This window comes from Polyergus mexicanus, unplaced genomic scaffold, assembly GCF_030449975.1.
Source record: "Polyergus mexicanus isolate NDT 795.1 unplaced genomic scaffold, iyPolMexi1.0 SCAF_25, whole genome shotgun sequence".
NCBI lineage: Eukaryota > Metazoa > Arthropoda > Insecta > Hymenoptera > Formicidae > Polyergus > Polyergus mexicanus.
In genome coordinates, this window is record NW_027223345.1 from 4,704,665 (window position 1) to 4,729,214 (window position 24,550).

Here is a 24,550-nt window from a genome sequence, read left to right on the forward strand (position 1 = left end):
TAAAATATAACTAATCAATTTTTATGAAATATTAAACAATTCCCCTTCGTCAAGAATATAAAAATTTACATTATACTGCATTACAATTCTGCATTAAAATGCAACGTAACATGCCAGCAAAAAACATTGTATTTTATTTCGGGCGTATACACTTTCACTCTTTTCTTTGGCGTGGTCGCCTCTTTCACATTTAAATAGCGGTTCACACTGGTCGGAGAAGCCGCAAAAGTCCACTTAGTAGTTCCGTACGAACAGGTCCCATACAAAATAAAAGGGCCCCCGCGATTGTCCACCTTCGGACGTTCGTTCGCCAGCATTGCTCGCGATACGTTTTCCATATAATAAGAATCTCCTTTTCATAATGAGAGGATCCTCTTTCCATTTTTCTTTTGCTTTTTTTTCGAAAACATTCTTCATATCCATCCAATCATTCATTAATGCTACAAATTATTTTTGTACAACGACAAAAATGTTTGAGAGATAAAATGAAAAAGTAAAGAAAAGTTCGTTACATGTATGATATTTTTGTTTTTAAATATAATTGTTCAATTTATTCTTATTTTTGTGTGTGCCGCGAAAAGATATTCATCTTGAAGTTTACATAAAATATAAATTGTTGGGAGTGAGACATAGATACGGGATATTTGTTAATGCATAGGCAGCGCGTTAATACGAAATATTTGCACCGTAGCCAGCGAGAAGAATAGCCTCGGTATAAATAATAAAAGACGAATTCTTAGAAGAATAATGCGGAGCAAAACATCCGCGCTAGATTTACGAGGCATTTCTCTTGCGCCGTGGCTGGCGTTTATCCGCCTTTTTCGGCTCTACAGTAAAGTACGGTCATTACCACTTGTACTTTTGTTACTCTTCCAGCCTCTTCGGTAACTTCATTCTCAACGACGGTGGAGGAGAGCAACAGAGTAGTTTGCGCATTTTAATTATTTCCTATGCAGACAACTGCCGTTCCAGCCTTACGGTTTACATCCTAAACCCGACCGTTTGGCCCTTTTGGACGATTCCGCCAAGCATGCATTTCGGAGCCCTAGAATTAACGTGGCGTGGGGGCCGCGATAGATTGCAGGGTTCGCAAACGCGAAGACGACCGACGGAAGAAACGAAGAATAAGAATGACCACGGAATGACCACTCAAGTGTGGGAACGGCAAAAATTGGCCCACATGAAGCGTGAATAGTAGTGCCGGCAGAAACGAGCGATATATTTGTAACTTCCTTTGGTATTTTCATATATAAAAAAATATATTTATACAAATTGTATAGAATTCATGAATGTTTAAAAAGCATTTGTCAATTAAAATGATCGAGTTGAGTCACCTAGTATTAAAAAGTAAATTTATCATGTGTATAATGTTAAAATTAGCCGGATGAAACAGAGAGAAATTGAACGTTTATTTCTGTATCGACGATAAGTATTTAAAATATCCGATGATTCAAACGGCATTAAGATCGAAACATTCGATGGACTATGTAACACGCGATCCAGTACAAAGTACGAAGGAAGATTCGAATTGACACAGACGGTATATAAGCAGCTGTTTGTTACGTGTCCGCGATTAAATTACCGCGTTTAGGGCCACGTAAATCGATCTTTAAACACTGTGTGTACAACATGGTTGCCGGTGCAGCCACCGCTTCTTCGCGGCGTGAAGGTATACGCGCGCCGCGGCACGTCTGGTTTACAAATGATAGAAAATTGCTGTAAAAAAAAAATGTGACAGGAACGTACGGTTATTATTTAAATTTCGGTCATACAGACTGACCCAGTTCCGGTGGCGGCTGATGGGAGCCGGTTGAAAGAAGGGCTGCGAAAAATTCTCATCGCGAAGGCCGCGACGACGCAGGAATGGCGGTTTCACTTGGCATCTCGTGCAATTGCGTGTCGTGTCGGCTGAATGAAAACCTGTCGACGATGAAAGAGGTATCGATGGTCAGCCCACACGCTGACAAGCGGCGGCTTCTTCACAGTTATATAATTTGCGCACATCGCGAGAAACGAACGGTACTTATACAATACCGCAGACTGTGGTCTGTGTATCAAAAGTCGGTCGTGAAGCGAAAATTCCGGTTTCAAGTGTAAAATCCTCCTCTAACGTAACACATGTAGTCGGAGAGATTTATTCGACGTGAACAATGTGACAGCGTGATCTTTGATTTTCCACCATTAACATGTGATGGCAATATATGTGATGCAAATATACGCGAAAACTAAACTATTCATGCTAAAATAGCTATCGTGAAGACGGGAAATAATATTAAGATCGTGCTTCAGAGAGCCCGTATTTTATATATCAAAAATATATTCTCATTAGATCACACAGAATCACATGCAATTTGCAATTTTTTGATAAAATTAAATAAATATATTCGTACTTTGCTACGATTAAATACATATAGAATTAATATTCTTAATTTAAAAAAAAATACTCTTGTCGATATTTATTTCTTCGTCTTCAAATCTCATTCGTATGATATACATTTGAAAATATACATAAAAAAATTATAAATAAATCTCGGCACTTGAAATTCTAACGCATCACGGCATAGGCAATGAATGAAGATAAGTCATGATAAAAGAAATATCGACGAGAATGATATTTTGTTAAGCGTTGAGTATCATTTCAACGGGTGAAGTTTAAAAATGAGCTAAAAATGACTAAAATAGGCGATTGTGAAAACATGGTGGTGTAAACAGGTACAATAATGGGGTCGTGTGCACAGGTTACACCGTGATATAGATTGCGCTGGAATCTGGTTTCACGGAAAGTCGATCGATAATAACGTGTCGATAACGCGAGCGTCGCAATTTCGTACGCGCGGATTCAAATTTGCATTTGTGACAAATGACCGAGGGTCTCGAGTGAGAGCGAGTGATAAATCTCAAGTAGAATCGTCGCGGTCGACGTGCACGAGCGGGCAACCGGTTCAGGTGAGTCCGGATCATGATGATGTAAGTCTCACCGATCGCGGAAGATCGATCGATATTACCTGATAAATCCCATTATTAATGCGAGCGTAGCAAGAACTTGATAAATTGCTGGCAGTGGATACACGTTTAGTGTGCGACGATACTACGCCCTTACACAAAACGATCCCCCCCGTCAAAGGCCGTAGGGCAATTTATTTGCTGGTTCGTCATTCGCCGGGCGATCATCTCGTCGTATTTACACGCGTACGTGTACATGCTGTCCTCTTTCGTTATCGAAGAAATCGATAACGTATCCGTAGACGATCGATAATAGGATCAATTATGTTCGTCAAACTAGTTTTTTGCAAGCGAGTATACGGTAACCAGATGTGACACAATTATAAACATTAATTTAGAATGTATAGTTTATTAAAAATATACAAAGAGAGAGTGAAAATGTTGTCACTCGTGTATTACATTTGAATGAAATTTTATAAGCAAGTAATTAAACGTTATACGAATTAATATTTTTAAAAAATTCCTCTTTTTTTTACCTCTCACCTTGTGGCAGAAGCCACTCTACCTCAAATATCCAGCAATCGTCGTATTCACACGTAATGGGAGGGCTGCGCGACAAATTTCTGTACATCTCTGATAATACCACGCGTGGCATTGCCGCAAATAATTCGTGAGCTGGCAAATGAGAGGGAATCGTGAGACAATCTCCCGATATTTACACGGTTATAATTGACTCTTTCGTGCACGCGACGCTTTGTGGCTCACTTTAAAGCCGTCGAGGACCGCCTTATTCGTTTCAGAAACAAAGTGGCCTGTATTCTGGAACGTCTATCGCGACGAGGGATCGCGATGAGACACATATGTATGTATCTCCAATCGCCGCGCTGCGCCATCATTGTGGCGAGGTAGTAGCTGTTATTTCACGGAGCGGATTATTCCACGCTGCAGCCGGCTGCAGGTGCAGCCACCTCTTCGATCCTTAGACATTTCGGTGCATTGTGATCGAATGATATAATAAAGCCCGTGGGAAACGGATAACGGAGCCACCTGACGCAACGCTGGCGACGATATATACCATATCTATAGTCTTCACATATGTGTGTATAAAATATTACATATATATATATATATCTTGTATCGGTATGCAAAGAAAATGTGAATTTTGCAAGTATGAGAAAGAAAGAGAGAAAAAAAAAAGAATTGGTTCCATATGCAATTTGTCGATTATTATACCAATGGCATACATAATACGTTACTTTTTTCTTATCTTCCGATATAGAGCATAAAAGTAAAACGTCTACTCATATTTCATAGCAAATAATGCTAATATAATCATCGTTTGTATTATTGTGCAATTATATTTATCAACTCGACAATGGGCGATGCATATAGAGATAGATAATGCATACCAGATGACAGTAACTATGAGTCAGTAATAATTAGAGATATCATTAACGTAGAGAAACCTCTATGCGATGTGTGGAATTAAAGTATCATAGGGGCTGACGGGTTACCGAAGATTACAGTGTACAACGAAGCATTAAGGCAGGCCCTTTCCATGTATTCAATTCAGTATGCCACTTTTGAGCTTGTAAATTAATAGTGCCGTCGTCACTAGACAGACAAAAAAGGAAAAAGCGGAAAAATATTACGAGTGAAAACGACGCAGCTGCGAGTTATAAGTAGGCGAGATGTATGCATAATGACAAATCATCGCGCGTATGTAATCTCAATACATAAGTATATTATTTAAAATAACAAAAAATTATCTATATACGTATGATATTAAAAAAACTTTGAAATTTTCCGAATAGCATGTCTAGAAGAAACCGAGTCTCTAAGACCAACTGGAGTAAATTAAGGATTTTAAGATAAAAAATAGTAATGATATTTATACATAATATATATAAAAGAAAAAAATACAAATGAATAATAAACAGAATAGATGAAATATGAAGAAAAAAATCCATATCTTTCTATTATAATTCTAAAATTATTGAAATACGTCCATTTCTTTCTGTCTTATTAAGACATACAGTTAGTTATTTAGCAAAATAATGTAATTTTGTATTGTTTATATGCATACAATGTCATATATTTTCCTCTTTTCATTTTTATAATTCTCTTATTTTCTTATATAATAGGAAATGTTCGACAGTTTTGATACATTTTACACAGTCATCGCTATTAATTTCGCTTATTTTTTCTTTAATAATGAAAAGAATAATTGGCGATTTCACATAACGCTGCGACGATTTGAGAAGAAGTAACTGCGAAAGAATGATCGGTGACGGCGTGAATTTTTAGTTTCACCTACTCGCTTGAATTTCATGCGTACAACACGCGTACACTCTCGATGAATATTATCTACAAGGTTGGAAACCCTACGAGGTATTGGAATTGTCGGTTCTCAACGGGATATCGAGGTAGTACCCTGCGGGGCACGGCGTGGTGCCACGGGCACTATCATCCTAAGCTTTCACCGGCGTCGTCGTCATCATCATCATCATCGTCATCTGGCGGCTCTTATTCTTCCGGTCTCTGGACTTAATGGACGGATCTGTCATAACCCGTTTCAGCACCTTCGTCAGTGTCGACAATGAGTCGCGATAATGACTTGCAATCTACCGCTAAGATCATAGGCGGTGATTTCGCGGAAATAAAATCGCTAATATCGTCGAGCATTCGGGACAGAAAAATTACAGTCTCGATAAAAGAACCACCAGAGCGGCAAAAGCCATCCGCTATTTTCCCCCCGTTACATTCTTCCATGCTTGATTTCGCGGTAACTAGTTAGATCTCATCGAGTAGAAAAAGAAATGATAATTCAAGCCTCATAATCCAGTATATAAATTTGTTTACAGTCGAATTTCAAAAAAAAAAAAAAAAAAAAAACTGAGAGCGGATGACAAGATTGTAATATTGCCAAAATATTGAATCAATTTATCGTCAGATAATTTTCGTACGACGGTAAATATCGTATTTTTCACAGAAACTTTCACATTCAACTCGTTTCATACGCTTCCGTACTCGTACGAATTGATTTCGCGACAAATTACAACCGCGAACGAGCGTGCGATAGATTCACGATTGCGACGCGTGTGAGAGAGCACGGCACGCTCGCTAACCGTTCCACAATTTCTCACAATCAAACGATCCTTCCGCCGCTTTCAAACGCTCCGACGCACTTTCTTGGATTAAACATCGCCAAGATTAATAGCCGTCACGTTGCGCTTCGCTTAACGCCGCATTCGACGCGGCCGCGCAGCTTGGTCGCGCGCGTGTGCGTGAACACGCGTTCGGCGGGCCCCGACGTTGTTTCCCCGTATACCCATCTCTCTCTCTCTCTCTCTCTCTCTCTCTCTCTCTCTCGAGGAATGGTCCCCGGGTTGAAACCGCGGCACAATGCCCGACAATTCCTATAAGTTTCAAACGCGTTTACATATGCACACAAAAGCCGCAGTTTCCGCGCGACACCGCGCGAATGGCGGTACCGCGAGTTGCGGCCGCAAGCTACGCTTCGACTCGCGAAAAGAAAATATCGACGACGACGACAACCGCAACGACGACGACGACGACGACGACGACGACGACGACGACGACGACCATTACGACTCGCGGACGCACACGTGCGTCCCCATAGAAATGTCGTCGGAAACCCGCGCGGCGTCCATTTACGTAGCCGACTCGGATTAATGGTTCCCTCTCGCATCTCCCCTCCGAGATGCTGTATGCTACGAGACGCGGAATCGAGACTCTCGTTCGATTCCTGAGTGGGCGAGGACAATTTGCAACTGCGCGATACGTTCCTTAACGAGCGCGAGATTTATCCGGTATTTATATATCCGCGTTTATGAACACGAGGAGGCACGAATAAATATTTCATCGGATCGATTCGATAAAAGTATCAGCTATGACAATAAACGACGGTTAGATACGACGTCGTTTGCAATGTTTCAGCTCGATATGGATAGTCTATGATACGCGACAAGATTCAGGACAGGATTTTATTCATAATTTCATGCATATGAGATTTAAAGAAGAAATACATGCCTATCTACAAAATATATATATATCAGGATACACAAATAAAAATATTATTGTATAAAATTTACGATACATACGATTATAAATAGATGTGTGTCTGTCTTTATAGATTAATACTTATAATATATTAGAAAATTATATGAGAAAATATCTTGATGTTATTTTTAAATTATAATCAAAAGCTTGTAGCATTCATAGAATTTAGAGTGGTGCAACGATTACAAAGTACAATAACAATATTCAAGAATATTATTGCATCTTTCCAACTAAAAGATACAGCTCTTGGAATCATTTGTCATCCCTCTAATAACTATAATCAATCAATGATTGCTTTAACATAAAAATATAAATAATGTATTAATAAGGCATAAATATGCATTAGACTCGCGATTGTACCGCTATCTAGAAAAAAATGATTTCATCATTTAATTTATTATTTTCTCAATCATCGGAATAACGAGCAACCAGATAATTAACTTGTAACGCTTTAATAGCTACACTAATGATAGATCAATTAATGGGATCTTTCTGAGAAGGTTTCTGAATTTTATATCACTTACTTTCGAATGAACGGCTCTCTTTAATCTCTTACCGCGGGGAAAGTTTTCTCATTGCATCCCTCCAAGTTCACAATGAGCATCTTACTTCTAGAACAGGCGGATTATTCATACCAACAAACAGTTCGTTGTTCCAATGATCGCGATCATTTCGCATTCGCGCCGCTCAATCAATAATGGTATCGCGACGTTAAACTTATCGCGAGCACAGCCTTCATATCAAGAATTCCGTGTGATTTTTATTATTTTAATGGTGAACAAGCATATGATTAAATTATCGTTAAATTTATTCAATATTGACTTCGCGATAATAATTATTTGGCGTCGTTCAGTCAAATCAAGTAAATGAAAACAGTGATGATACATTGTTTTATAATTGAGTGTACGTATTGTTTAAATTTTAAATATTAATTATAATCATTAATTTAAATTATAATTTAATTTATTATTAATTTTATTATTATTAATTTAAATTAAATTAATTTAAGTTAATTTAAATTAAATTAATTATTAAAAATATTTGAAATAAAAATACAATCAATAGCTTTATATTATATATTAAATTAATGATTCCCGTAAAATTCGCAAGACACCGGTTCCCGGAACCATATTACATTAACGCGACATTGTATCACGTTGTTAAGACGATGATGGCGAATATATATTAAGTATGCTACTTAACGACCCTCGCATTTATACGATTTCCGTTGGATTTAAGGCCAGAAATTTATATCGCAATGCGTGTTGCACCGTTAAAACGATATAATTTATGTTCGTGCGGATTAATAGCTACCATAATTTCTCGAAGCCGAAATATATCGAGGCTCATAAGTCACCGCAAGACCATTCCGCATCGCGATCACCGACGCGATCCGATCTTGGTAGGTGCATCGCTGCATCGAGTAAGATACGTTATTTTAATGGTCGCTGTATATTTGTACGATGTGCACGGAAACGGAGCAAGAAGCTCGCGTACTTCGCTTAGGACGGGACCAGGAGCGAAATGAACGAAGCATCCTTGGCGCAGCGTCTAAATTAATGGCTCTCGCAGCTCTCCACGAGCCATAAGTAATACTATTAACTCCGTAAAATCTCTACGTAATCGTATCGTACGATGTATCGTGTGCGCCCGCGCGTCAATGATTACATGAATTTGCGATGTCACTGCGATGAGATATATATATTGTACATAGTCATATGTCGCGAGACATAAAGTCACGGCGTTCATTTATAAAGCACGGGACAATCAGTGTTGGTCGCGTTTACTACAACGATGAAATGCAGGAGTCTAAGAGAAGGCGCTTAATGGAAATCTTTATTACGCGATAAATATACGTTTATATATCGATACGTGCTACGATAATGCAGTATAATCTCGAAAACTTTCGCAATGAAACATTCTAAATTATTATTGTTATTTTAAGGAGAATTTTATGCGAGAAATTTATTTCGCTGTAATAATACTAAAATTAACATCGCATGTTTCCATTTAACGCTAGACTAAGTAATAAAAAATACGACGTATATACCTCTCTTGTATCTCGTAAAGGTCTCTCAAAAGGTAGATGGAAAAAAAATTGACAAGAATGCGATTCGAGTTATCATCATCGAGAAGAATCGATCCTTCGGCGACGTAAATGCACCTCGTGTCCTAGGATATCAATTACACCCTCGTCGTAGCCCTCGGCGCGAAAATGTCATTAGAATCAATAACAGCAACTCCCCCTCTCCTTCCCCTTCCCGCTGAATTCGCATACGCACAATTCCACCCCCTCGTCGCTTCCGTTCGACCAACTTTTCCCGCTATCATCCTAGGGAGCATTGTATCCCGTTTCTTTGCGCGACCAAACTTTTCCCACCCTTCCTCACTTGTCCTTCTCGTTTCGTCGTCGAAAGGCACGAGGGACGCGCCCAAGTATTCACCAATTTCGCGAACTCGAGCACACGTGCTCGATTATAAGACGTTTGAAAAATTCAGATATTATTTCTTTATTACTTGAACGGCAAACTTTTTGCTCCCAATTTTTTTTTTAATCGTCTTCTAGCAAAAGAAATTTCGAAAGCTGTATATAAAGAATATAAAAAGCAAAAATTACATTAGGTGCATAGAGAGATAGATAATTCTGTAAAAGAATTTTAATAAAAAAATCCGATAATTACATAAAAATTCTTGCATAATATGACTGAAATATTTTAATTAAATTCACAGACTTCATAATAATCACAATATTCTATATATTTTGAATCTGTGTTCAATATATCCGGATTTTTATAAATACATCATCACGGTGATGCTGCCGACGATATTCCAGCGTGGCTCCGTATCGTCAATAACAACGAGCGTTTTCATTTTTCTCCATTTTTCCTCGGAACGAGGTAATATTTTCGCTACGAGCCTCGAGACTTCCTAGTCCTGTCAAGTTACTGGAAGGACACGGCAAATCCCGCGCCCATCGCCGCGCCCGGGATCAAGACGGGTGGTGGAAAGAGAAATTGGAGACGTATATATACGGCGAGGCGGAAATATATACGTGGCCTAGAGGGTTCAAGGATGTGCGACGTTGTCTTCTACGGGAGGCGGGGGGATGGGGGTGGATTTGCCTTGGAGGAATCCGCGGTCTTCACAGAGGGAGGGAACCATCCTGTTAAGCCACCATGATTCCACGAGATAAACCCCCATATTATGTCGCGTGGGATTATACGGAAAACCAGCCACAAGACGCGGCGACCCGCTGTCTTTGCGCGCGCGCGCGACTCGTGCTGTGTATATGTATATACTATATATACGCAGTACAATTCTGTAGGTGTATAAAGATTTCACGGGCGCGCCACGTCTCACGGAGACGATCCGTGTCTTCTCGAGGAAAAAAAAAAAATTTCCCCGCGCTTCGCTGGCTACAAGAAGAAAATTAAGAAAGCTTAGAATAAGAAAGGGTGCGTACGCTTGCGCACGTACGCACCCTTTTATTATTTTCTCGCTGACGGCTTCGTGACAAACGAGCCAAGACATATTCGTACTATGAAAATATAATTTCGTAAAGATTATGTGAAATATTACATTTATATTGATATTGTGTAAAGTATCACGAAGTATGTCTGCATTGATTAAGTGAAATCATTATGTATATAGATATAAATCATTAGCCATATTGAATTACGACTCTCATTGCGAGAAAACGAAACGCATGCACTTGCGCCTAAACTTTTAATTTCTCACGGATCTTCTGAAATGTCCAACTATCGTAGTTCGTATTATCCCCAGGATATTCGTTACATGTGATTTCAAGTTTTAAAAATCTTCGCAACTTTGCATCGTGCCAGGTTTTTAATATCCAATGGCGAGATCGTTGCAAAAGCAACGAAAGCATCACTTCCGCTGATGGCCGAGCACGAATGGTCCGTTTTATCGGTCGAAAAAGATTCGCCAGTGACTTCCCATAAAGGAGTATACGAGCCGGGGGCTCGTATTTAAGGGATTTTAAAGGACCGCAACATCGCTTGAACGCTTTTTTCGTTGGTATTTTCGGAGCCAGTGCATTTTTAATTAAGCCGTAAATCCGAGTGTCGCGGCCCACCTTTATCGCGGGCCTAAACTATATCGGTCGCGCTCTTAAAAAGATGCAACACGAGACGAAATCCTTGCCGAACGATTCGCGTCGCGCGCATAGAGCTCTCGCCGGGAGGCGTCTTTTTTTGATCTCGAACCACCCTTGGAAAGGCGCGCGATGTCCTGCATCGTTCGTCGTAATGATCGGCCCCGCTGCCAGGAATGTCGTAAACAGAGTCAAGGTGGTCCGGGGGGGATGATTCGTCTTCTCCGCGTTATCTTTTTTCTTATTCTCTCTCCTATATAAGTCAACGCTCTTAAACCTTAATGTCCCGGATTTCATTGCCTTTTATTCTCACGTGGACGCGATCGTTAACGCGAACTCAAAGAGACACATGGAATCCAAGATTACACGCGTGACAGAATGCGCTTATGATTCTTGGTTATCGGCGAGCCAGCGTGTACATCTGGCTCAATCGTGATTCTTTTAAATGAGACGTTCTCGTTTTTTTTTATCTCTTCTTACTGCTATGCTATCTCAAGCTCTTAAATGTTTGCAACATATTTGAAGAATGCAATGGAAGAATGCAGTGGAAAAAAGCAATTACATATGTATACAATTTACTGCACTTTTTTCTTTATATCTTTATTTTCTAATATAGGCGCGCATAACAGACATAATAAAGATGATATCCTATCAGATCTTATCTTAAAAAAAAAATAAAAATAAAAAAAAACAAGCGATTTATCGAAGAAATAATATCTACGATAAGATAGATTATTTTCGAACTGTTAATTATATTAGAAGCGGTACGAAGAGTTAACTCTAACGATGATAAAAAATATATTACATTCAATATAGTATAAAGAATTGAAGAAAATATTGAACAACTATGAATGAGACTTTCTGTGTTTGTTTATGTAACTTGGGAATAAAACGGTAAGAAAAGACCAATGCCCTATGACTGTTGAGTCATTCTCGCATCTCCGTTAGCCACTTCGGCAAGACAGGAGAGAAGAACGCCAACGGAGAAATCAAAGGAGAACGGAACGTCGTATAAATACTGTGAAGATGGTGAGAGGCGAGAAGGACGCACAGATACAGGTCGCATCCGTTGCAGCTCGTCGCCTTCCACTTCCATTTGAATAAAAGCAACGATAAGCACATCCTTAGAGTCGCTCGCAGTTTCTGAATTGTTTCCGCTTCTTAAACCCCCGACAAATTTATTATAATAACTACCCTTAGAGCCGGCGGATCTCTCTCAGTTCGCTCTCTTCGTCTCTCTTTCTATCCGCGCCGCCACCACCTCTCACGCTGCTTCTTGGCCTGCGCACCAGACGCTTCCACCCCACCGTCTCGTCTACCTTGAATATGAATGCGCCTCTGTTGTTCATACCCGTTCCTCCTCTCTTCCCGTTGCCCTCTCCCCATGTTGCCACCGTCTTCGGTTTTCTCTCGCGAGGAAGAAGTCGCTTTTCTCCGGGTAGTCGTCGGGCGAAAGGAAGGATCGCTCCCGCGAATAATGCGTTTCTCTTTTACCACGTGGCGAGGAAGCTTGGGATAACGGAGACTGAAGAAGAGCATCAGTTGTAATATTCTCAGCGCGCAACAACGTCAAGTTTTCTGAATATTTCGAGCCGGTTTACGGCCCAGCAGTGAATCATTTTACGATAATTACACGCTTTAAAGCCACGGAGTCGGATAATTCTCTCCTTATTAATCCGACAGACTCAACTTGAAATTCGCGGTTTATAGAAATATCGATATTAAATATATATATATATATATATATATATATATATATATATATATATATATATATATACATGTGTGTGTGTGTTATATGTATTTAATAATATATATACATTTAATATATATAATAAATATTGCATTAATAAAATATTTTAAATTTCTGTTATATGTATATATATATATTATACCTTATATTTTGAACGTATATTATACGAATTAAAACAGTTAAGTTATAGATTATAAGTTTAGATTTAAAAATAAAATAAGCGTCTAGACATAAAATCTCATAGCATATTGATGCGCAAAATGTTTATGAATCAATTCCTTAAAATATAATGCAATATTAATGAAAGTTTGAATAGGTGCAGAAACAAAAATCACGATTAATTGCAACGCTATCGAGTACCATTAAAACAATTATAGACGACTCGTTGCAAACTCCTATTTTCAAAAAACGAGAAATATTATCCATAGAACGTACTATTAGCGGTCAACATCTTAACAAAGAAATCCGTATTTCTCATCCGAAAGAATCACCATAGCATCTCGACGTGACCTAAGCGAACGACCGGCAAGTCGGCGCGTATGCGCGGTTCATTCTTAATATTATCCTCCGTAACCGCCGTATTATGGTGTCCGTAAACAGGCGCTGGCCCGACGCGTGTATTTTTTCGCCCCGCGCCGCGGAACCACGGCCGCTGAAAACAACATCGCGGGAATTATATGCGATAGAAGAAAGACGACGGACAAAGTAGAAGCCGACGGAGGAGAACAAGGACGAGAAGAAAAAAGAGAAAGAGAGAGAGAGAGAGAGGAACGCGAAGCAAAGAGAAGAGGCCCTGAAACGGGCGGTTGCTTCGCCTCGGCATGGTATTTACGACGTCATTTCCTCGCTGACTGTCAATAATTTCCCTAGGGGATGCGCGGAAGACACTATTGCCTCCCGCGTGCCTCCCGGACGTAGCTAACCGTCGTCTTTCTATCCACCTATCTCTTGCCCACGCCACTTTTTTCATTTCTCCTTTTTCATCCCTCTCGCTTCGAATTGAAAAGACGTCGAAAACGAAGCCAGCTAAAAAGTAATATCGTATAGTCGAGGGAAATGTGTAAACGGCTCGATAGAGCTCAAGTTCGATCATGTGCTTTCGGTAATTTACCTCTATGCATGCGGTACATGCTGATTTTCCTCAAGTCGGATTCGACATTTAAATGTCGGAACATATGAGCGGGAATTACAGACACTCATTACTTCGATCAATCTAACCTTTCGAATTAATGACAGCCTTGTTAATTCCAGATTTAATTATCTACCTTGCGACAGTTACTTTCTATTGAATAATGAGCGTGTAAAAATCATACGGTGGTAATTATTATTAATACACACGCACAGATTTAGATATGCTTATTACGATATAGTCATATGATTCGCTTGCCTATTTCAATCATCGAATAATTATGTATGCCTAGAGCAGTTAAACAGGGCGGGGAGAGAAAGAATATTCTCAAGTATATTGTTCCGCTTTGTGAACGTGAATATTACATAAGATAAGAGTAATATTAGATTAAAAGATAGTTATAAAAATATAATGACCGAGAAAGTAAAAAAAAGATGTAACTACGTTACAATAATTATGCAATAACTGAGTATACACGTGTATATCTCGTTATCCTATTATTCATATTTTGTTTATCGCTGTAATTTTAATCCCGTAAAAATAAAAATCAGAATATGTAGAAATTTATGATCATGATTTAACACCGTGATTAACGACGATAAATCATTTTGTTGATCAAAAACGCGTTAGTTTTATTAACACTTTTATAATTATATGATAATTATATATTTAACTTACACGTATATCGATCAGTCTGTGCGCGACCAGTTATTATGCCGCGAGCCCCTTTAAAAACAGTTAAACGGCGGGAAACTGCAGCTTCAAGAACCAAGACAGTGCGTTGCCTAATGAAGCATCTCCTTTAACTAATTTACAATCAGCTCTTCCTCCCATGCCGGTCGAGACGGTGGATGACGAGTAAGATGCCGGAGGGGTGCGAAGGAACGGAGAGGGAAGCGGAGCGGAGGAGGACAAGTAAGTTCCGTACTTTCTCTGTCCCGGGATCATCGCCGCCTCCGTGACCCAGAACTCTTTAATTTTCGCCATCGATACCGTAGCATCCTCTTTAACTCATTAGACTCGATCAATTATACGGGCGTACGACTACTGTAGTCGCCTTACCCTTTCTCATTCTCACTCTCTGTCCCCTCTCTGTTCGTCCCTTCCCCATCCCTGTCGTTCCTCCCGTGTCATCCTGTTCAACAACCCCGTCTTAATCCCTCGACCGAGACCCCGAGTGGTATCCCGAGATACTAGGGTTTACCAAGGTAAACCTCTTAGCGTTCCGATGCCATGAGAAGTCAAGGTCGCGTGACGAGGTACATCGCGATTCGCTGAGCTTAGGAGAACCTGGCGAACGATGTTGGCCAAATCCTGCATAATTTCAAGCACACCTACCTGTAATCAAAAAAAAGGAATACATTAATATTACGTCCTATGTTGGATGTGTAAAAACTACAAATTTTAAACAAAATATTCTACGTATCCATATGTTGTAAGGTCATCTTATTTTTAACGTTTTGCGCTTTGTAAAAATAATGACAAAAGTAATAGAAAATAAAAAAAAAAAAAATAAAGTAGTAATAGAAAATAAAAAAATAAAAGCAAACAAAAAAATTAAGCGAAATATTATTGGATAAAGGCATTTAATTTCTTCAGCAAAGCCAAAACGATGAGAAGCACGTGCAGCCTCCTGGCTTTGTTACCCCAATTTAATGCATATCCAGACATCTGAAAAGGCGTTACAGCAGAGTGGCCCATTTGTTCTCTACATATCCACGGCCGTAATGTCATACGATAAGACGCGGATGGCTATGGGTCGCCTAGTGCGTTAGCCGGCAGTTAAAGCTTTATCGTACATCTCGTGTTATTCGTCAAGGCATGACGAGTGGGTGGAATTTTTATGTCTTCGAACTGGCAGCATTTCTCTTCCCTTCCAAAATCGCTTAAATAAAACTCTATAAGGTAACGTCGAAGCGTCGCTATAGCCGGTTATTATGATTAACTTGATGAATTGAATATTCGAACAATGTTGCGATGAGCACCGACAAACTACATTTGATGCAAACAAATTAATTTAATGGTTATCGATTTCACATGTGGCTATACACGCGGTAATAACAGCATCACGTATATGTATGCTCTTTGTTCGGCGAATTACGAGTGCTTATTAATAGAACGAATCGCAGAAATGTATATTAACAAACTCAATTTTTTTGTACTTTAGAATAATCACACGTTGTATTGTAAATAAAAACAAAGATTAAGAAATAAGAAAGGCGCCGGTGTATTGTATTAATCAATAGATAATTGCCACATATACACTTATTAACATACTTTAATTAAAGTTAAATGATTCTAACTCGATTCGTAAATTTATCCTAAACAATATTTTTCGATTAAATTCAAAAAGTAATGCGAAACAAATTTAGAATTTAATAAAACATAGCCATTATGACGTAAATAATATCGAAAATTCCGCATCTCAGTATTTATTGTATATTCTATATACAATATATTCTATTTAAATCAATATATGTATATATACAAAAAATAAATATATTTTATTAATACGTATGAATGGACTTTTATAATTGTTAAATAACTTTCTTTTTCCGTTTTGACTGAAATAAATATTTTATAAAACAAAATTAGATCGAGATTTATATATCACTCTTATTGCCTCTCAAATACTGTCAATGCGAGGCTTTAAAAATTTAGAAAAAGTACACGAAGAAATCGTGCTAAGGAAACGGGCGTGGTAGAAGAACAGTGTCGATGGGATTCGTGATATTATGCAGGACAGAGTGGCAGGAAACGGTGTAACATCAGCCCATAGGCTCCATGTACGAGGGTGGAATATGCTTAACGTTAATTTGTACGATAAAAGAATTATTGATTTTTACTTAGGCGGCCCAGTCAAGAGTGAGAGAAAGAAAAAGAGAGAGAGAGAGAGAATGCACGGATAGGGGAACCTTGCTTTAAAGTGGAGGTACTAATGAGACGCCTTTAACGCATCGTTATGCTATGTCACGGCTGGAATCTTAAGTTGAAGATGCCATTCGCAGAGCATTAGTGTTTCTTAATATTGCAAAATATTTTTGACGAATCTGAATGCGTTACTAAATATTCTATAAAGAAAATATACATCATTATAGATTATCTCTGTATCTAATGACATTTTCTCCATATATTAATTAAGAAAACTGATATATCTATTCTCAACAAAATATTTAGTATCATTTTTTTAGCTCTTTGTCTTCTTAATTAAATTATATAATAAGATATTCCTCTTGTTTCAAAAACGTTCATTCATCACGTTTTTTTCTCGACTATATAGATTTATAGATCATGAAAACTTTATTTGTAGAGCTAGCGTGATATTAATTAACGTGATCGAGGCTCGAGCAAGTTCTGTTCAGCTGTCAAGTTTTGTTGTTTTTTTACATACTCGTGTAAAAATGCGCATACATTATGTGCATGGGAAGGAACCGTTGCGGCCGCGACGGCTTTGCCGCGTCTGAAAATTTGGAGTAATAGGAAAACTCCTGAGCGGAAAAGAAGTTCAATCTAGCCGGGCGAGGGAGAAGCTTGGAAAAGCTCTTTGGGCTCCTTTGATTCCAACTCGGCCCCCTACCACCTTCTAAATCTTTTCCCCTCCTCCTTTTCCTCTCAACCACCGTCGCCTACGACTCCATAACGTTTTTCACGATAGGAAGAAGCTTCCAAAAGTTGCTTTGCCAAGTTGCCCTGCGGCTGTGCATCGGGCCAGTCTCTAAAAATCTGACTTTCTTCCTCGCTTTCTTTAACCACCGTTGCGGATAACCGTCTACGGTCGGGATGGATGTTCTCTCTATATTTACGGTAGGGAAATGATGAAAGAAGAAAGTGATGGAAAGAGAGCAGCGTATTCACATTTCAGTGATCGTCGAAAGGCAGGAATAAAGAGAAGAGTTGCACATTTAAGACTTGCAGTAAAATTGTGTCTTTCATCTAATTGAGAATCGACTCTTTCTCTCGATTTCGTGTTTAATTAATTAATTGGAATAAATAAGCAGAAAAATGACGGTTCGTTGAAAAACGGGACAATACAATTTATAAAGAAATATGTTCTACTTGTCGACAAATAGGATTTGTACGCTTTTATATATACGTATAAATTTTGAATTATATGCAATACCGATGAAAAAAACGAGAAAACATTTTTATTGATCTGCAATAATTTTTCATATACGTTAATAAAGTATCTTAATGGATTCTCACTATATTTATTTTATTTGTAATCTGTCTATCTCTCTCTTTCTCAAATCTCTCTTCTTATCATAGAACATTTTATACATGTGTTGTATATATGTTATTATTACCCAAAACTTGTATATTAATTTTCAAATTCTTATAAAGATTAAAAATAAATTTTATTAAATTAAAATACGGTTTGCATATATATATCGTATATTTACATTTCCATCTTCTAAAAAAAATTTATAGTTTTAAATAAATTAGGATACAGCCATTTCTAAAAAACTATTCCACGGTTAGAATTTTTTATATTTAAAAACAATTCTAATCTATGGTTGAGAAGATCTAATTATTGAGAAACACAACAACGCAATTAAATACTTCATATTTCCATTACAAACCAAAATGAGCAGCTTGACGAAAATCGAAAGACATCCGATCATTGCTGGATGGTCGACGGCCGCGAGTAAGGAAAGAAATAATGAAAGTCCATGCCAGAGGAAAGTGCTCTCTATATTAACAACAAGGCTTTAGAGCGAGCGACACGAAGGTGCGACGAGGGGAAAATATAGCGCTTCCATATCCGTGCACGTCTGTCTATCGATTCTCGACGAGTATAAAGTACTCGCGATTCCGCCTGCCGCCGTCGCCGAGTCGACGGAATAAATTTGCGCTCGCCCGGGGTAAAGCGGGGCCGAGAGCCCGCGGAGTGCAGGCGGGAGGAACGAATCGGGTAAAAGAGGGCGCGGTGAGAGAGGATGCGATGTCGGAGTCGCAGGACGGGCACAGGCGGGCGGGAGAAAAAAAAAAAAAAAGGAGAAGGAAGAGTACACGAGAGGAAATGGAAGAGGCGTCGGGAAAAGCCGGAGCGCGCAACTCCAGACTGCGATGGGAATTTTCGAAACTACCCGAACACTCCTCCCCGCGCTCACCATTTCCTCGGTCTCGCACTTTTCCGCCCCTTATTCGTTTCCCTCCCGCTTCGCCCGTCGCGCCGCAACGCGCGATCGAGTATCAACGGCAGTCAGCGAGGGAAACGCGTGCGTGTACAAGCGTTTGTGTAGGTTTCACGTAATGAGAAATCTGGCGTGAACCTCAAAGTTGCTTAGCTCGACGGACTTTTAAAACGCCAAGTTACAAGTTGCTTGAATCTTTATCGCGCCAAAAGTCGCTTCAATCCGATTTAATATTGTAGGATAAATATAGAGTGAAAAGAGCTGGATATATTTGACCAATCGATAAGAGGCAGCCACTTTAGAAAAATTGTCATCGCGCATAATTAAGATGTTAAGAAAATTATCAGATATTAAAATATTAAAATTATATCTTTTTTATATTATAAACAATAGCGGAGAAAGAGAGAGAGAGAGAGAGAGAGAATAAGTAAAAAATATCAATCACCATATCAAATCAGCAGGTTGTAATGGAAATATCCGCACATGTCTAAATTTGTGTTTTAAAAAAATTTTGTTCTTTTTTTTCCTTCTAATGAGGAAAACAAAAGTTATTTAAATTACAATCATTACATATAAGTATAAAATTGCAAAATAACTTAATCAAACATCCTTCATCCCGCAAGGACATAAATTTTTACGATATCCATCTATATATTATGTATGCGAATATGAAATAGCTTTCACACGAGCAATCTGAACAACCTCTGCAATCTCTACAATCAAAAAACATTAAAATTGCATTTTGCTATTTTTGTAGATTGTAAATTGTATTCGTTGCAATTCTCGTTTCATGGTTCCTTCAATATTCTTCAACATCAAGCGACGAAATGTCATATTCTTATAGAGATTATCGCAAAATTATCCTAGAATTATATAGGATGTTATTCGCAAAAAAGCGCCGAGACCCTTTTGTTCTTACCCTTTCCTCGAGCCACCCCATCTTCGTTTCGCGGTGGCGAAAGCAAGTATGAGAAGGAGGGAGACTTCTCTTTGGCGATTGAGGATCGTTACGGCAGCTGATTGGCGGGAATCTTGTTAAAGGTTTCGTTTGAATAATCGCCGCTCGATTCGCCGATTTTCATGACTCGATCCCCGCGTAATGACGCGTAGAAATCCGCCACCACCGCTGTCGCCCTTCTGCCCTTTCACGGACAATTATTTCAAGAGTCGATTTCTTGCACGCCGTAAGCATCTCCCTCATCCAAGCAACGCGATCGTACCTCGTTATAACGAAATTCAATTTTATGTTAAATATTCCTGAACGCCATTCACCGGTGCTACCGGGGTCAATTTATGATGCTGTCCGATCGCGCGTCTCGCAAAAAAATCGATCCATTATCTTTGCATTTACAATCATGCACAACTTAGACAATAAACCGCCTACCGACCATGTTAATTTTTTCGTAAAAAGTTTATAAAAGGATGAAATACAGAAATCGCACGAAAAATATTTTCCTACTTTGGCACACACGCCACATCATATTTTTAACATATCAGATTTATATAAATGTATTGTAAAAAAGAATAAATTCTTTCTTCCACATGTGTGTGATTTTCATAAATAGCCATAACTTGTATCGTGACTGCTCTCAGAAATTGCATTCGTATTCTTACTATTATTTTAATAAATTCGCTCAAAATCTGCTGTAAAATCTTCAATCTGAAAATTTTGCCGCGCGCAAAGTATCGGAGACTCAAGCCGCAGTCCGCAGAAGTTTCCCTTAAAAACCATGATCGCGATGACAAGGAACACCGTGACCGAATCCGTCTTTCTGGATGTCGCGTGAATAATTTAGGGCGTATTCGCGCATCTAAAATCCGGGATTACTTAAATTTTCAGGGGTACCGCGGCGCCGCCGAGTTGTCGCCGGCTCTTACCGCGCGCGAGAAGTTACAAATATGTTTACGCGAGCCTCGACCCCGCAGGTGCGGCGGTTTACACGATTATCCGTATCCCTTTTCGTCGCGCCGCGCAACCAAGGGCACCTCCGTGCCCGTCGAAGATGGAAGGGCGGGTTGCGCCCGAGCGGGTGACACGGGAGAGGGAGAGAACGAATAAAACGCGTATCGGAGGTACACAAGAGCGCGCCGCGGCAGATCAATCATCCGTTCTCTCCCTCGCGCGTGTCCTCCTCGTCTTCCTCCGCGAGCCCCACTCTCTCTCTCGACGGAGCCTCACCTCTACCTTTCGCGGCTCCAGCCATCCACCTTCTTTTCCCTACGTAGACATAATCCCTGCCGATCTCCCCGTCGCTTTTCCCTCCTCGCCGCCTCCGCATGCACACGTACGCGATACGCACGCGTGTGCCAGGAGAAGAAAGCGCGTATATCACGCGATAGAAGCCACCTTCCGGATTTATCGGGCGTGGGCTATGGCCATTATTTCAGGGATTACTTTCGACGTTACCTGAAATTTTTCACTGCCTCGTACACGTCGCTCTTGTCTTTCCTATTCCGCCTCACTCGCCGTTCTATCCCGAATCGAAAGGGAAAACGTGAAATTCGCTATACGAGGGAGAAACGACGGAATGGAAATTCCAGATCAGCCGAAGGAAGAGGTGAAATTTCGATCTCGAGGTAGGATCCTAATCGGCTTTGCTTCCGAGTCACTCTTCCTCTCTCTCTCTCTCTCTCTCTCCGTCTATTTCGATGTTCCCTACGAGCGAGACACGCCGGTCATCCTACTCACTCGCGTTGTCCTCCTGAGCGTGAGCATACGAAATTGAACGAGCATCTTTAACGAGCGGCGTGCACTGGCTCGATAAGGATATTTGAGCGGCAGGCAACGCGGGACCTCATTTCCCTGTGCAAGCAAGAAATTTTATACTTATTGAAACCCGCGTTACACGCTCTTGTTCTCATTCCGTGTCGCTCAAAAAGAGAGAGAGAGAGAGAGATAGTTATTCTTCGTATCCGTCAAAATCCACATAGCATTGCCATTTATTGATCGTTTGCAATTGAAAAGTTGATTTGGAGAATAGTGTTATACTCAATAACGTTATATTTCTTGCTAAGACAGTTTCACAATTAAACAATATATTGTTTATTAGATATGTCAATAGTACTACAATATATCTTTCTTATTTTAAATGCAATTTTATGAAAGCGAATGAAGCGAAGAAAATATATCTCGCGTCTATTTGAAATTTGATTTTATTTTGCAAGTGTGATAAGTAACAGTTTACGATTGATACGGTGATTTATGAAAAATACTAAATCGATGTTCTTTTATCTGCGCCTAAAACATCTTCGAAATTAATTTTTTTGAAAAGCTACATTATTTATTTTATATTTAAATATTCAGTTATTTTTCATACATATCATATACATCTAAAAACATGTAATTTAGCTTTTTCGATATCCATCTACAAATCTCTCAAATTCATAAATCCTGACTCGACAATAAATTTTAAACATTTTAGTCGATAAAATCTCTCCCTCATTCTTTTCCATTTTTATGAATTCCGGAATGAAATTGCACGATGGATTCTACAATTGTTAACTTCGTTTCATTAAGTATTTCCAGAATTGAATTCTCTATATGACATCTATTCCATTGCGAAACGAACAGCGTAAAATGACTTATCGAGCCTCACGAAGGACGAAACGTTAAGTCTAAGCTACTGGAAACTTCATGAAGCTCCTAAAGGAAAAAAAAGGAAGGAATATTCTATACTCGGCGTATAAGTAGACGTTATTTCGGGCCCGGGGCACATCGGTGTGTCGGCAGGCGTGGTCGTGAAAAACTCCTCCGATATTTCTGGAGCCAGCCGAAGGAAAAAGGAGCCACGGGTGTGGAGAAGCGAGCGGGATGGTTGGATATGAAGGAGGGTAGCTCTCGGTATTACAGCGAGCGGGGGGAGAGGGGAGGAGGAGAGGGAGGGGGAGGGTGAAAGTGGCGCGGCGTTCTAATGCGATTCCGATATCGGCCCGGACATCTCGTGAGCCGACTATACCTCCCCCCCTCCCCTCTGCCCCCCCCCCCCCCGCTCCCGCTTACCCCCGACGTTCCCAGGACGATCTCATCCTACGATGTGGACGAGGACGTCAGGACGGGGAGGGTGGAGAGGGTGGATCGTGGAAGGCAAAAGGGGTCCCACTAAGGGCGGGGTGGCTCGTAGAATGGGCCGATATGTATGCCGTGAGCGCACCACCGACCGGCCCGCCATCTTGGAATCGATGTCGATCAAGCGGAAGGAAGGAACTTCTGCGCAGCTCGGGGGCGGCCGAGGTGTACCCTCCCTTGCTATGTGTGTGCGCGCCTCCACATACACCCCATTCTTCCCCTCTGCTTCCCCGTGTGCCATCTCATGCTGCCTCCGCAGTTGACCCACCCTCTGGATGTGCTCGTATTCGCGAGAGCGTGGTAAAGCAAACGTAAATCGCGGATTTCTCCTTCGCGAAAAATGGCGTCTTTCGCGTATTGTCTGAGATGCAATGATTTTGGTTGTTGCATGAAAATTGAATGATATTACTCTTTTAATATTTCTATATTTTGCATACGTGCAAAAAAAAAAAAATCTCGTTACAATCCTGTCGGAAAACTACTATAGATAGATTATTATTATTTAGTGAAATGATTTAATATACATTTTGCAAATATATATTGTATATATATATATATATATCTGCATGCGAATAGAGATAAAAATTCTACCGTGTAATGTTATACTGTTCATACATTGCTTTATCACATCCGTCATAAATAATTAAACAAATTAACGTTATTGATAAAACCTGTTGTATATCGGTTACGCTTGTCAGAGAATTGTCGATGTCATCCGATCCACTCTAATGAGATACAAACAAGCCGACGTAGAGTTTGATGAGGAAACGTTGACCCACTTTATCGGGATAGATACCGATACAAAATCCCGTACGACGACGTTATTTATAATATTCATTCAAGCACATGGCATAAATCAGTGTACTCAGGGAAGAAAGATGAGACGAGAGACTTTCGAGATATCCTGCCCAAGATATTCTCTCCATTCTACTGTAAGAGATATTGCCAGTATCGTCGCAAAATTATCCTCGCGGAATGCAAAAAGAAACTCCGCGTCGGCGCAACGATACGGGACATGGCCACCGCGCGAGGAATCGAGAGGATGTGGGGCCAGATAGGACCGGTAGGATGGCTGATTTATGGGATTATAGGTTGCCGGTATAAATGTGCCGGCGAAAATGGCGTCTCTGCAAATCGATCGTAAAAAGGATGTCGCACAGGCGGCCGATGGAGGCGTACAATAGCCAGCATCTCGTTCGTTAACTCCGCGGAAATAAATAAAAACACGAATCCCCGGAGGAGGAGGAGGAGGAGGAAGAGAAAGGGGACATTGCAGATATCGAATGGGGAGATACGAGAGGGGAAGGGCAATGGTATATAATCGATA

The 24,550-nt window shown here is 39.9% G+C and overlaps 1 protein-coding gene and 1 long non-coding RNA gene across 2 annotated transcripts in view; both read right to left on the reverse strand.

Moving 5' to 3' along the window:
* The window catches only part of Mesr6 (misexpression suppressor of ras 6), a 570,073-nt gene that overhangs the window by 396,831 nt on the left and 148,692 nt on the right, over positions 1 to 24,550 (reverse strand). The gene's annotated exons all lie outside the window — the stretch shown is intronic.
* The window catches only part of LOC138943223 (uncharacterized), a 51,069-nt gene continuing 41,709 nt past the window's right edge, over positions 15,191 to 24,550 (reverse strand). The window contains exon 3 of the long non-coding RNA XR_011448434.1: positions 15,191 to 15,360. This is a non-coding gene — a long non-coding RNA (uncharacterized lncRNA). The remainder of the gene's footprint in view (positions 15,361 to 24,550) is intronic.